Source organism: Rutidosis leptorrhynchoides, chromosome 6 (genome assembly GCF_046630445.1).
Source record: "Rutidosis leptorrhynchoides isolate AG116_Rl617_1_P2 chromosome 6, CSIRO_AGI_Rlap_v1, whole genome shotgun sequence".
NCBI lineage: Eukaryota > Viridiplantae > Streptophyta > Magnoliopsida > Asterales > Asteraceae > Rutidosis > Rutidosis leptorrhynchoides.
The window spans coordinates 344712759-344727740 of NC_092338.1; the positions used below are offsets into that span (position 1 = coordinate 344712759).

General features: G+C 36.1%; 1 non-coding gene across 1 annotated transcript; it reads right to left on the reverse strand.

Annotated features, from left to right (window-relative positions):
* Nucleotides 1-14043: 14043 nt before the first annotated feature.
* LOC139856422 (small nucleolar RNA R71) lies at nucleotides 14044-14150 on the reverse strand. Its single transcript, XR_011761904.1, has one exon. It is a non-coding gene; the product is annotated as a small nucleolar RNA R71 (small nucleolar RNA).
* Between the last annotated feature and the right edge of the window lie 832 nt (nucleotides 14151-14982).

Genomic DNA, 14982 nt, shown 5'->3' on the forward strand with positions numbered 1-14982 from the left:
GCCTCGCTCGATGATATAAACCAACACAACATAAATATTCTACGCGACATAAGCACACGCAAGAATAATGTCACAACACAAGCTAAAATCCTAGTTAGTTCACCTACATGCTAAGGCACTAACCAAGTTCCCATTCCGACCCGTACACCTTCAAGTCCCGCAACAAATAAGCACACACGAAAGTCTAAGTCTAGCCACCTATCTCAAGTCACCTAAATCCCTTAGACCATGCTCTGATACCACTTGAAACAACTCAACCCGTATTTAAACCGGCCCATAAAAATTTTTCTTTAATACATTAATATTTAGGTCCCAATTATGTTTTCAAAACATCATTAACACAAATAATAAGTCCAATAAACTTTTAAAACATTTAATACATAGTTTAAATATCCGAACAGGCAAACACGACCCGACTATTTTAATGTACAACAAAACCGAGCATGGTGATTTGGGATACGCTACCCAATCCTAATCGATCCAAAAGCACATCTTCTAAAGCAAACTAAGCAAGTCCACTAGTCCCCATGCTTATCCGTGACACCGCCTCCATGCAAATCTATAAAAATGTAAACAACGAGAGGGTAAGCTAACGCTTAGTGAGTGAGAATATACTACATACATATATATGCATAAAATGGACATGCCACACAAGTAATCAAATAACGCATACCGGAGCATCCAAGCATAAAGGCAAGCTAAGCTAAGCATACCGTACGATCACTAAGCAACAAGCTAAAATAACAACAATAAAGTAAGTTCACCAACGACGATGTGAACAATGCCAAATAAGCTACACCCGGAGGGTTAGCTACATCACAACAATACGACAATATATAACAAAGCGTAAACCGCCCAAGGCTAACCCCTTAACCCGAATACCGAAAACCAAATACCAAAATGAAGATTGGCCGAACTACACGAGCCTTAGTAAATCCGCATCCACACGAGACTACTATCTTCAATACCACAACAACATCGAGGTTGGCCGAACTACACGAGCCTTAGTGAATCCGAAACCACACGAGATCACTACCTCAATATGATGCCCGAACTACACGCGTCATCGTGAATCCACATCCACACGTGACTCACTTCTCAATATCAAAACCCACGTCATCGGGGTTACACAACCGCATCTCAATTACCAAATCCCACGCCATCGGGATTATCCACATCACAATACCAAATCCCATGCCATCGGGATTATCCACATCACAAGATCATGTGATATCGTACACACAAAATGTGCACCTCGCCAAAGGTGGTCAACCAAAATGCACAACCGTGCCAATTGGACCCATACACAAGTCCATCAAACCCACCTATGTGTGAAGTGAGCTCTATAGCCGAGAATCACTTCACCCGACCCGCACCCATCCTACATATACATATGCACATAGGATATTAACACTCACCTTGTCGCCTTGATGAATGCCACCGAATAATCCGCAACTCGCCGATGGAATGTACCTATTCCATTCATCACATAACGAGTAACACAATTAGGGTGGATATACAATCAACCCAAATCGACAACTAGTGCAATTTCGACCCAATTGCACTTCCAAGCTCAAACCGCGCCCAAACTAACCAATAATCACTAACACAAGTGAGAATGGTCCTAATACACCAATTGAACCCAAATGCAAGTGTTAAACACTTGTCTTACCCAATTTGACACCAAAACCCTAATTTTAACCCATTTCAAAATAAGTCAACCAAACACACCCAAATGAGTTCCAACACTTCCATAATCGCTAACACTAGTGTTTATACACCATTTACTAGCCTTAAACATGGTTAAATCATTAACCAACCCAAAACCCGCCTTCATCACTTATAAACCCGAGTCTTGGTGTTAATCTTTAACTAACAACTAAATGGGTTCCATCTATGAATCATACAATCAAAAGCCCCAAATTTGAATGATGAACACAAAAACAAAATTCGGAGTTAGAGCTTACCGTTAGTATCACCTTGTAGCTAAGAACGAGGAGAACAAACTTGTCTCTTACGCTTTCGATCAAAACCCGCTTCTTCCTTCCCAAATCTCACTTTGAATAAAATGGGGTTTTGAAGTTTGGGAGGAAAATAGGAAAGAAAAGGAAAAAGAAATGAAGAAATGAAATGAATGGATGAGATTAAGACCTCAAATCTGGCTCACACGTGAAAAGACTAAAATGCCCTTGAACCTCATTCAAAATTACAAAAACATGGTACCAGTCCGCCCAGAACGCCGCGCCGCGGCCCTCATCGTCGCGACGCGACATTAGACGTAGTCTGGTGCCTGTCTTACCATGCCTCCTGATCCTGAAATATGTTCATTGCCGCACCGCGGCTCCTTCTGTCGCACCGCGGCCCAAAGCGTGGTCTGATCACTTCCCGCCTACATGAACTTTAACAAACGAATGCCCCTCGAACCCTTCATACACCTATCGTACATACCCGACACACCTATAAATCATATACGGGGAAAACGGGATGTTACAAGAGACGTGATGTGTTTCGATGCTTTCGTTAACGATTGGGTTTAAAAAGGTAGTTAAGCCCTTGAAAAGAGTTTAACCATAAAGAACACCATGGCCAAGTCAGGTTTGACTTCCATGAACACGTTCGGTTATCCTAACGGTACAATCCTTTATGTGTTTAAACAAACAGTTCCTTAATTAACTAAGAATCCCTCAAGCGGGGTGTAATGCTTGAGACCGCATTATGGTGAAGTGTACTAATCAGCACTGACCGGGTTCCATGACCTTACTTAGCAGAGGTACAGCTTACAACAACCGTTGTGCTTCAGCATGCACGTACGAATTTTATATGCTTAGTGACTACAATAGCATGGTCTAGGACCGACAATGTACTAGGGGTCTAGTTAGATGTTTCACTACGAAAGAGTCCTCGGTCAACATCCAAGGCTCGGTAGACTTATTACAACCGGTGTGCCTTAGTCAAACTTACATTGTATCCGATAGACTTCTCTTACCAAGGAGTGACATAGATAGTGTACTCAGAATCGGGGTTCGCGACTTCCCAATAACAGAGCCGATAACTACGTTCTATTAGTAGGAAAAGCGATTGAGTTTAAAGCATAATCGGCAAGCATCTTGACAACATACACAAACCATAATATTATTTCGGCATTATAACTGACTACATCATAGCATACACTAAAGATAACTGCTCGCTAATCATGGCAACAATATCATAAATCATAATAATGAAAGACATTATATAAAGACAAAGGATAAAAGTACCAGTAGATTAAACGAGTTCCGAATACAAAAGTGGCAATTTCAACCTCCAGACCGCTCCTAATACAATCTTCGGCTCCGGGTACTAGGTTTTCCGCACGGAGTCGAAGACCTTGAAACTATGACTAATATTGTAGAGAGAGAGAGAGAGAGAGAGAGAGAGAGAGAGAAGTGAATTGAAGTGTGTGTAAAAATAGATGAAAAAAGCCATTTAAATAGACTTGATTTTTTGCATACGGCTGGCAGGCCGTTTGGCCAGGCAAGCTGTTTTGCATGCCCGTTTGCCAAGGCCGTATGGCAGGCCGTTTTTCACACTGGCGGGCCGTATGGCAAGCCGTATGGCCTGCCCTGGTTAGCTGTTTATCACTGGATCATAACTTGATTTCCTTGATCGTAGCTTGGTTTCTCGTCTTTCACCATTTTCGCTCTAGAATCTTCGTTTTAGCTCCGATTCTCTTAATTCTTTTTGCACCGGCTTCGTAATCACTCGATCTTCAATTTCTTCCAACAAAGCGAGTATTTTGGCGATAAAGCTTGGAACTTTATTGTTTTTGGGCCTCAATAATGGGGTGAAAACGTGACTTTTTAGCCGATATCAACAAGGAATCCTGTTTTTGCAAGCTCGCCAAATGAACATCCCTACTTTTGTTGGAACAAGTCTGTTGAGCATCATTTCTTTGGCGTTGTCTTCATGCATGTGTGAATGTTGATCGATAATAGAAATCAACGGGTTTGAAGACCACCTCCCATTATCCGATAATTCCCATTTCCACGAATCTGTGCCACTATTACCAAATGAAATATTTGCTAATTATTCTTGCAATTTCTGTAATACACCCGAAAGCCGCCCTGATACAGGCCTGGACCAGTTCAAATTAAATACCACACCATTTTCCGTCTTGTGCATTCTGTCACTGACCTTCGCATCTTTGTCCAAATCTAATCTTAAAATTATTGAGTACATGTCTTTGAGCAAACTATTGCCTCACCATGGATCTTTTCAAAAATACGTTAGTGAACCATCCGCTACAATTTTCCTAAAGGAATTAGAGAAGTCAATGCCTAAAGCATCGACATCCCTGCCAGCCTTCAGGATTGTTTTCCACGTAGAGTTATTGCCTTTTGGAGCAAAAAACGAGTTATTTTCCAACCCCCATCCCTCCCAAAAATACTTTTGATGATTCGAACCCAAAGGACATCCCCGATGGAATGAAATTTCCACCACAATAATACTAATTTTTTTGATTTTAAAGAACGTATATTTAAACCTCCCTTATTATATGGTAACATGATAGAATCCCATTTAACCCGTGTATTTTTTTTTTTTTTTTTTTTTACACTCAGAAGCAAATAAAACAAGTTGAGGTGAGTAAAAATCCAATATTTGTTTATCAAAAAACATTAAAAACAAAATAAGACATTATTCAATAGTTTGTGTTTTGGTATATATTGTAGTGTAATAACGCTTTCTTTTCATCAAACTCTAATCAGTTTTTATCCTATTAGTTTTAATTTTTTTGTTTAATTGAGCATGAGTCCTCTTATTTTAAAAAAACTTCTAGAAGGATTTTTTAAAAGTTAAATGATGGATTTGTATTTAAATAAATACGACCTAAATGTTTCATTTGATAATTGCTAACTACCACGAGGAAGCCATGCACAAATAAAAAAGATGTAATAGCACATTCATTAATTAACATATGATCCAAGTTATTTGTGTGGTGCTAATATATACGATAAAACTGATACTATTAAAATACCACTTAAAGAATTGTCGTTGAAGGGGAAAACTTAAGTAGTATACATGGGTGTCTTCGTTGCATGTGCGAAGTGTACAGTCGCACAGGACCCCAAATTTTAAAGGGCCAAAAATTTTGAAAAACTATGTAATAATTCATTTATTCGTACATCATAACGGAATATCTTATTTGCGGTCTATCATCTAACAAAAAAGACTTAATAGATTGACTTTTATAGGTATTAAAAACAATAAAATTGGAGTATTGACTATAAAGAGTTGACTAATTACTTCGTTACAAAAAATGTTTAGGATTACGGTTTTATATAAACAATAGTGTGACTATAACGAGTTGTCAACTATTTGAGAATAACACTTTGCAACGGTTGTTTTGAAAATTTTTAATTCTATTGATTACGCTATGATAGTATTATATATTATACGTATTGAAAAAATTAGCATTTATAAGGGCCCTTTTTAAGTTTCGAACAGGACCTCCGAAATTAGCGAGACGGACCAGGTAGTATATTAGGCTCAACATTTAAACTCAAGTATTATAGTATATTGGGATGTAAACGTTTTATTTTGTTTTGTAAAACTACATGGTGTATTTTTCTTATAGTGTATAACAAGAATATATCACTAAAATTACTCCAAATACAATTGCATTTTTAAAGTACCTGTAACATTCCAATTAATTAAGGTATTATTTTATATAATTTAATTATTAAATAATTGGATGGTATGATTTATTTTAATTAAATGGATAATAGTTAATGTTTGTTAGTTAAGTTGGAAGGGGGCTAGAGATGAAAAGTTAGAATTTAGGACCTCCCATGATAGAGTTTTGGTGGGGAGGGTAGAAAGTGCAAATAAGATAAAGTTATTTTAATAAAAAGAAGTAAAATACTGATAAATGAATATCAGTTGCAAAAAATAATACAGAAGTGTATGTGTGTGTTGTATATGTCGACTCAACAAGGAGGAAGAAGAGGGAGTCTTCAATTGAAGAAATTGTGTTCATGCAATTAGAAAATGGTGCAATCTAGTGTGCCTTAATCATTCTAGCAAGCTTTAAATCTTCAAATTCTTCTTCTTTGTGCACAATTAGGGTTCTTGAATCCCTAGAGATAAGGTATGAATGTTTATGTCTAAGTATTGCTAATATTGAGTGTTTGTGATGAATCTCTAGCTTAAAGGTTGTTGTTTATTGAAATTGTGCACACTTGTATGATTTAAAACGAATTTGTTAGTGATTTTGGAAGTAAATTCATGTATGAACTTGCATTTTGTGTTTGTGGTATGAAGATGGTGAATTTGATGATGTTCTAGCTTAGAATCAAGTCATGCACACTAGGTGTTTGATGAAATACCTCAATGAAATGTTTATGTGTTTTAGTTGAAATTTATGAAGAAGAAAGCTTATACATGAAATGTTGCATTGTTGTAAGTGATGAAATTTGAATAATTGATGAATTAGGGTTGCTAGTAATGGAAATGGATTCATGCACATTTTGATGTTTAATGGAAGATTTGAAGGAATTGCATGTTATGATTATATGAGATGAACTAGAGATTTGTATGATTAAGGAAATGATGTTGGCTTGATAATGTTGTTATATTGAAAAAGGTAAGTTAAATGCTTTGTATGTAAGTGTTTATGTGTATATGGTAGCAAATAAGGGGTTAAGTCAATGTATAAGTGTATGAAGGTGTGGAAGTTTATGAATGTTGTAATTTTGATTGAATTATGTTATTGATGAGATTAGCTCATGTATAGGTGCTAATCAAGGTAAAGGAGCCTCAAGTGATCAAGGAAATCCGTTTAATCAAGGTGAGTTTATAGGGGGTAAATTGGGCGGGTCAATAGTGGCTTAGTGTTCTCGGATTGCATCCGTGCAAGAGAGTAATGACTAAGTGCACTAGTTGAGTAGCTTAGATAGAATTATTAGGTTCGCCTAATAATTATATCTATGGATGATGTTTAGCTTAGGCAAGATTATTAAGGTTGCTTAGTAATCTTGTCTATGGATGGTTTAGCTTAGACACTTTGGGTGTCTATGTGTATGTGTATGATCGAAATGTGGTTAAAGTAGTTTAGGCATAAGAGTATGCCTATGGCTAGCTTATACATAATTACTAGGGTTGGCCTAATAAGTTATGTCTATGGTAAGTGATTAGTCGGATCCGAAAGTAAGTAAGCAACCGTTAGGTTGAAAGACAAGTAATGTGATTGTTATGCCCAATGTTTTATGCTGTATTATTCGCCTATAACTCACTAAGTGTAAAAGCTTACCCCAGTGATGTTTTATGTTTTTAGGAACGAAAAGTCATCGTGAAGGCAAGGAACCCGTTTGAAGTTAGAGGAGCAGTGGCATTAGAGTAAGTGGTAATGCAAGTCTCTTTTGAATCAAGCTCTATTGGTACCGCTTATCAACGCCGAGTCTTTTGTGCTTGTCATTTATGATGTCGTCAAGTTTTGGGACCTAATGATGTATTCGAAATGTGTAAACGCGTTTTCTTGACGTAAAGGATGTTTGTAGTGTCGAATGATGTTAGAAACTGGTTTTATCAAGTTTAAATATGCTCTATGATGATTTGGTGTGTTTCGAGTTAATGACTTGGTAAAAATGTGGTTTTAGTTATTAGGTTGCTGGATAGTTCCAGCTCCCGTATAATGTCGCGCCGCGGTAAATGGTGTCGCGCCGCGGCATAAAGCTTGATTTGGTAACAGAAAGGCAGCTAAACATGGGTCAAAATTTCATTGTGTGTCGCGCCGCGACCAAAGGAGCCGCGCCGCGGCAATTGCCTTTGTCTGGGCAGAAACTTAACTTTTTAAAAAAAAAAATTTCTATCGTATAAAAGGCGTTAAAAGTTGGTATCAGAGCTGTGATTTAAGGGACTTGGATAACCCAGGATAGGGATTATCTAGGCTTAAACTATTGTTGTTAAAGGGTAAGCGGTTTAGGACTTGCATGAATGTTAAGGTCGAATGATTGTGCCATGCTCCATAGGATAGAGTCGTTGACGAGACTTGTAGTGTGTTATGCTAAGATCATGGTTGATTTAAGTAAGGAGTTTAATACTCATTAGCTATGGGTCATAATGGATTAAATGCGTAATAAGATGGTGTAGTGACAACAGGCCATTGTCATTACTTCATTTTAGTACGCATGAACGTCTACTATGGTCATGGTGAATTGAGTTAGGAATTCTTTCGGTTTGCTTGGTTATGATAAACAATGATGCAGGTATTTGAACTAATGAGTTGGGTGTTTTGTTTCAGAATGGCTATCGTATCCCCAAACAGAGGCAATGATGAGGACGATGAGTACGTCCACACCCCATCAATGTAGTCTATTGAAGGCTCACAAAATGAATCCGATGAGGTTACTATGCCAAATGATATCTCGGGACAAATAGGACAAGCTTTGATACGATACTACCCAACCCTCTTAGAAAAGATAAAGACGTTGATAAATGATCAATTGGATGAAAAGTTAAAAACTCTCATGACCAATAATCCTACCTTAAGAGGAGAAGGGGGAAGTGGGGTAAGACAGGAAGAAGTAGAAGCCCCGAGAAGAAAAGATGATCGTTTTGAGTACAAAAACTTTGCAAATTGTCATCCACCGGAGTTTCATGGTAAAGTTGATCCGATTGTTAGTCAAAGGTGGATTGATGAGATAGAAGAAACTTTTATGTTATGTGAATGCCCCGCGCACTTAAAGGTAATTTACGCGGCTCATCAAATGAAAGGAAGTGGTTATGAATGGTGGAATTTCATAGTTAAGTCTCATGGGCGAGACGTAGCTACAAGTTTTTCGTGGGACAAGTTTCGTGAAATGTTTATGACTCAATTTGCTCCACCTACCGAAGTTAGTAGGTTGAAATCCGAATTCATGAATATCGAACATGGAAGTAAATCGGTGACCGAGTTTAATGCCGAGTTTAATGATAAGTCCCGATTTTGCTCGGACTTTGTTTCAAGTCCCAAATTGATGATGGATCACTATCATGAGAAGTTAAACCCCAAAATAAGTGAGTTTATTGATAAGAGTACTTATAAGACTTTAGCCGAAATGATGAATAGGGCTCTTGTGAGGGAACATGAACTTAGGAAGAAAGCGGCGTTTAAACAAAAGTTATAGCAAGATTCAAAGTCAACGCAAAGTATGAGCACGAAGAAAGGTAAGTTTAATTCCGAGTCCCCGCACAAGTCGAAAGGGGGTTTTTTGTCGGGAAAGAATGGTGGTAAAGAAGTGAAGTTGTGTAATAGGTTTGGTAAGAATCATGCGGGTGAATGTAAAGCGGGAACTATCGATTGTTATTCATGTGGGAAGCCGGGTCATAGGGCCGCCGAATGTCCTAAGAAGGGTAAACAGTGTTATTATTGTTTTGAAAAGGGTCACTTTCAAGCCGAATGTCCGGAGTATAAGAAGGATTTAGCTAGTGGTAGTGTTAAGAAGGAGGTTAAGACGGAACCGAAGACTAGTGATAGCCGACCAAGAGCCCGAGCTCATCAGATTACCGCACTTGAAGCGAAGGAGTCCCAAAATGTGGTGGCAGGTACCTTTATTGTAAACTCTTTACCTGCGCATGTTTTGTTTGATTCCGGTGCTACGCGGTCGTTTGTTTCTCATTCTTTTTGTAAACATTTTGACATGACCCCAAGTATGTTAGAGCATCCTTTAGAGGTTGAGATAGCGGATAATAAAACCGTCATGGTGTATAGTATCATTAAGGGATGTGAAATTATTTTGGATGATGAAAAGTTTGTTATAGATTTAATACCCATGCATATGGGAGAATTTCAAGTAATTGTGGGTATGGATTGGCTAGATGACAATGAAAGGATAATTTTGTGTCGTAAGAAAATTGTGTTAGTTCAATCACCAAGTGGGAAAGTTATATGGATTTATGGGGAACGGGCTAGGCGTGCTATTCCTATATGCACGTATGCTAGGGCTAATAGATTTATGTCTCATGGGTGTTGTGCGTTTTTGGCACATGTGGTAGATGATTCAAAGAAGGTGGTTGAGTTAAGTGATGTACCGATAGTTAATGAGTTTCCGGATGTGTTTCCGAATGAGTTTCCCGGTGTACCTCCCGAACGAGAGGTAGAGTTTAGAATAGATTTGATTCCCGGAACCACGCTGATAATGCTAAAAATGAACATATATTTCATAGCATTATCCCTCAAGAAAGACAAGCTTTTAGTTGCAATTGTTCTATTTACAAGTGATATTCGTTTAAATAATAAAAGGTGAAGATAAAAGACAGATTCGACGAATTAAAGACGCAAACGACCAAAAAGCTCAAAAGAACAAAATACAATCAAAGAGGTTCCAATTATTGATAAGAAACGTCTCGAAATTACAAGAGTACAAGATTCAAAACGCAAAGTACAAGATATTAAATTGTACGCAAGGACGTTCGAAAATCTGGAACCGGGACCAGAGTCAACTCTCAACGCTCGACGCAACGGACTAAAAATTACAAGTCAACTATGCATATGAATATAATATAATATATAATTAATTCTTAAAATTAATATATATATTATATTATATTTAAATAAACGTCGGCAGAAGAAAACAACCAAATTTGGCTCTCCCCAGCTGGCCATGCGATCTCATGGCCTTGAAGGGTAAAGCTCATGCGATCGCATGAGCATCTTTTCCAGATCACAGGCCTATAAAAATCGAGCTTTGGTGTAACACAAAACAAATCTTTTTCTATCTCTCAATATATCTATACGTAATATTTATATTTATATTTTAATTTTAATTTTAATTTTAAATCCTAATAATAAGGGTATGTTAGTGAATGTTGTAAGGGTGTAAGTCAAAATTCTGTCCGTGTAACGCTACGCTATTTTTAATCATTGTAAGTTATGTTCAACCTTTTTACATTAATGTCTCGTTTCTAAGTTATTATTATGCTTATTTAATCCGAAGTAATCATGATGTTGGACTAATTATTAAAATTGGGTAATTGGGCTTTGTACCATAATTGGGGTTTGGACAAAAGAACGACACTTGTGGAAATTAGACTATGGGCTATTAATGGGCTTTATATTTGTTTAACTAAATGATAATTTGTTAATGTTAATATAAAGATTTACAATTGGACGTCCCTATAAATAACCATATACACTCGATCGGATACGATGGGCAGGGTATTTATATGTACGAATAATCGTTCATTTAACCGGACACGGGAATGGATTAATAACCACTAGAATTATTAAAACAGGGGTGAAATTATGTACAAGGACACTTGGCATAGTTGATAACAAAGTATTAAAACCTTGGGTTACACGCAGTCGACATCCTGGTGTAATTATTAAACAAAGTATTAAAACCTTGTTACAGTTTAAGTCCCCAATTAGTTAGAAGATTTAACTTCGGGTATAAGGATAATTTGACAAGGACACTCGCACTTTATATTTATGACTGATGGACTGTTATGGACAAAAACCAGACGGACATATTAAATAATCCAGGACAAAGGACAATTAACCCATGGGCATAAAATTAAAATCAACACGTCAAACATCATGATTACGGAAGTTTAAATAAGCATAATTCTTTTATTTCATATTTAATTTCCTTTATTTTATATTTAATTGCACTTCTAATTATCGCACTTTTATTTATTGTTATTATATTTAATTGCACTTTTAATTATCGTACTTTTTAATTATCGCAAGTTTATTTTATCGCACTTTTATTTATCGCAATTTTCATTATCGTTATTTACTTTACATTAAGTTTTGTATTTATTTTTAATTTTGGTTTTAACTGCGACTAAAGTTTTAAAATCGACAAACCGGTCATTAAACGGTAAAAACCCCCCTTTATAATAATAATATTACTTATATATATATATTTGTATTTTTATAAATTTAAACTAATATAGCGTTAAGTTTGTTTAAAGATTTTCCCTGTGGAACGAACCGGACTTACTAAAAACTACACTACTGTACGATTAGGTACACTGCCTATAAGTGTTGTAGCAAGGTTTAAGTATATCCATTCTATAAATAAATAAATATCTTGTGTAAAATTGTATCATATTTAATAGTATTTTCTAGTAAAATTAATAATATTTTATATCCCTTAGCTTTAACATCAAGTAATTTTGGCGCCGCTGCCGGGGACAATCTAGCTTAAAAGCCGGAAGCGCAACGCTAATATATATATAAAAAAAAATATATTAAAACTCGAGTCCGGTACTGTAGCAGCCCACTCTGTGGCCTGAAACCCTAGCCCATGCGATCGCATGGCCGGGTAGCTTAGGACTCATGCGATCGCATGAGCCCGTCTGACACACCACAGTTGACTGCAGCCTGCATTAATTACGGATTATAATTATTATTATTATATTTAAACCCTAATTAGGGTTATATATTATATAATTTAATTTAGTGTTATTTATTTAATTTGTATTTTTAGTTTAATTAGTTTATTTAAATTGTAAAATTAATAGTTTTATTAAATAAATAATATAAAAATAATATTTTTATAAAAATTGTAATTTTTACAACTTTTAGTATATTTTTATTTTTTGTCCCTTTTTAATTGTTTTAGCGTAAAATTTGTATTTTTCGCTCGTATTTAGTTATTAATTCATAGTTTTTGCCATAGTTATTTTTTTTTTATTTAGATTTTTAGGTTTTGCCGTAAAATCCCTTAAGTGCTTTTTCTTTAGACTAAGATTAAAGTGCTTTAGAATTTTGCAATGTCTTTTTAAGTTTTAGTACCTTTTTAAGTTATTTCCATTTGGGATATAGTTTTACTTGTAAGCTTTAATATTTTTAGACACCTTTTACCTATGTATCAATTATCATTCCAATTAGTAATCTCAATTTGCGATTATAATTTTAAGTTAGTGGTAGTAATAAGGTTGGGTTAGTCGAGTGTTTTAAAGTTTTATAAGTCACTCTTTTTCTTTCTTATTTTTCGACGCCTTTTATTTTTCAACTCTTTTCTTTTTCTTCCTTATTTCTCGATGCGCTCTTTTTCTTTCTTATTTCTCGACATTCTAGTTTTAGGACATAGATTTTTATTCTACTTCTTATCTAAATTTCTTAAAATTACGAAAATTTATTTTAAGTGGTTAAATTGATAGACATCAAAATTTTCTGGTTCGTAGTAATAGTTGGATTTGTACGTGGACCGGGTTATTGGAGCCAAAGAGTACTCAATTATATTGAGACCAAACGAATCCTGCCCCTCTGCTGCATCTTTTGGCTATTCGAAACGTGGGCAAAATCAGAAAAGTCTATTAATTGGATAACTTATATAATTTTTCTTTCCTTTTAAAAACTAATAGGATATTCAGTGAATGCACCGAGCAAGACGTTCACCACCTTTTGTACGTTCACCACCTGTAACTAGATCAAGACATCTAACTAATATTACCGCCGTTGATTTTTCTTTAGAATCGTCATCCAGTCGACCAAGTACTCCAATTCAAATTTCCGATAATCCATTTTTTGAAACCGACCTCACAATTGAGAATCCGGAGAATATTCAGGAAAATTCGTAGATCCTGAACCATTAAATTTTCTTCCGGAACCACCAATCATTCAAACAGAGATTGTTGAGGAATGAACCATTAAATCAGAATCCTCTAGTGATTCAGATTCAACAAATTCAATTATAGAAAATCTGGAACCTTAAAGTATGGAAGACCGAATGAGAGCTAAACGCACTGGCCAAGGTCACACAATTACTCATCCTGACATTAATGCGCCAGATTATGAAATCAAAGGACAAATTCTACACATGGTGACTAATCAATGCCAATTTAGTGGTGCGCTGAAGGAAGATCCAAACGAACATCTTCGTACCTTTAATAGGATCTGCACACTATTTAAATAAGAGAAGTTGAGGATGAACAGATATATCTCATGTTATTTCCCTGGACTTTAAAGGGAGAAGCCAAAGTTGGTTGGAATCGTTACCTGAAGGGGCGATTGATACATGGGACGTTTTAGTTGAAAAATTTCTTAAACAATTCTTTCCGGCATCTAAAGCCGTAAGACTTCAAGAAGAAATTGTTACGTTCACACAGAAACCGAATGAAACTCTATATGAGGCATGGACTAGATTTGGAAAGTTATTAAGAGGATGTCCGCAACATGGTTTAGACACCTGTCAAATAGTACAAATATTCTACCAAGGATGCGACATCACTACAAGGAAAGACATCGACATAGCAGCTGGTGGTTCTATTATGAAGAAAATCGAAACTGATGCTTATAAAATTATTGATAACACTGCTTCCCACTCACATGAGTGGCACCAAGAAAAAGATATCGTTAGATCATCTAAAGCAGCTAGAGCCGATTCTAGCCATGACTTAGATTCCATTTCCGCAAAGATAGATGATGTCGAGAGACGAATGGAAAAGATGACTAAAGATATCCACTCAATACGAATTAGTTGTGAGCAGTGTGGAGGACCACATTTGACAAAAGATTGTCTCAGTATTGAACTAACAATGGAATAAAGAGAGAATGTTTCATATCTAAACCAAAGGCCTGGAAATAATTATCATAATAATTATCAACCGCCAAGACCAATTTACAATCAAAACCAGAATTATAACCAAAATGTTCCATACAACAACCAACAAGGTCCTAGCAATCAACAAGTATCCAACAATACTTACAACCAGCAAAGACCTAATTTTCAAAACAAACCACCACAAACCGATGATAAAAAGCCAAATTTAGAAGATATGATGACGAAGCTAGTTGAAACTCAAACGCAGTTTTTCACATCTCAGAAACAAACGAATGAACAAAATGCTCAAGCATTTAGAAATCAACAAGCTTCTATTCAAAACTTGGAACAAGAAGTAAGTAACCTAGCAAGGTTAATAGGTGAAAGAAAACCGGGAAGTCTACCTAGTGATACAAATGCTAACCCCCGGAATGAAACAGCTAAAGCCATTACCACAAGAAGTGGTACAACA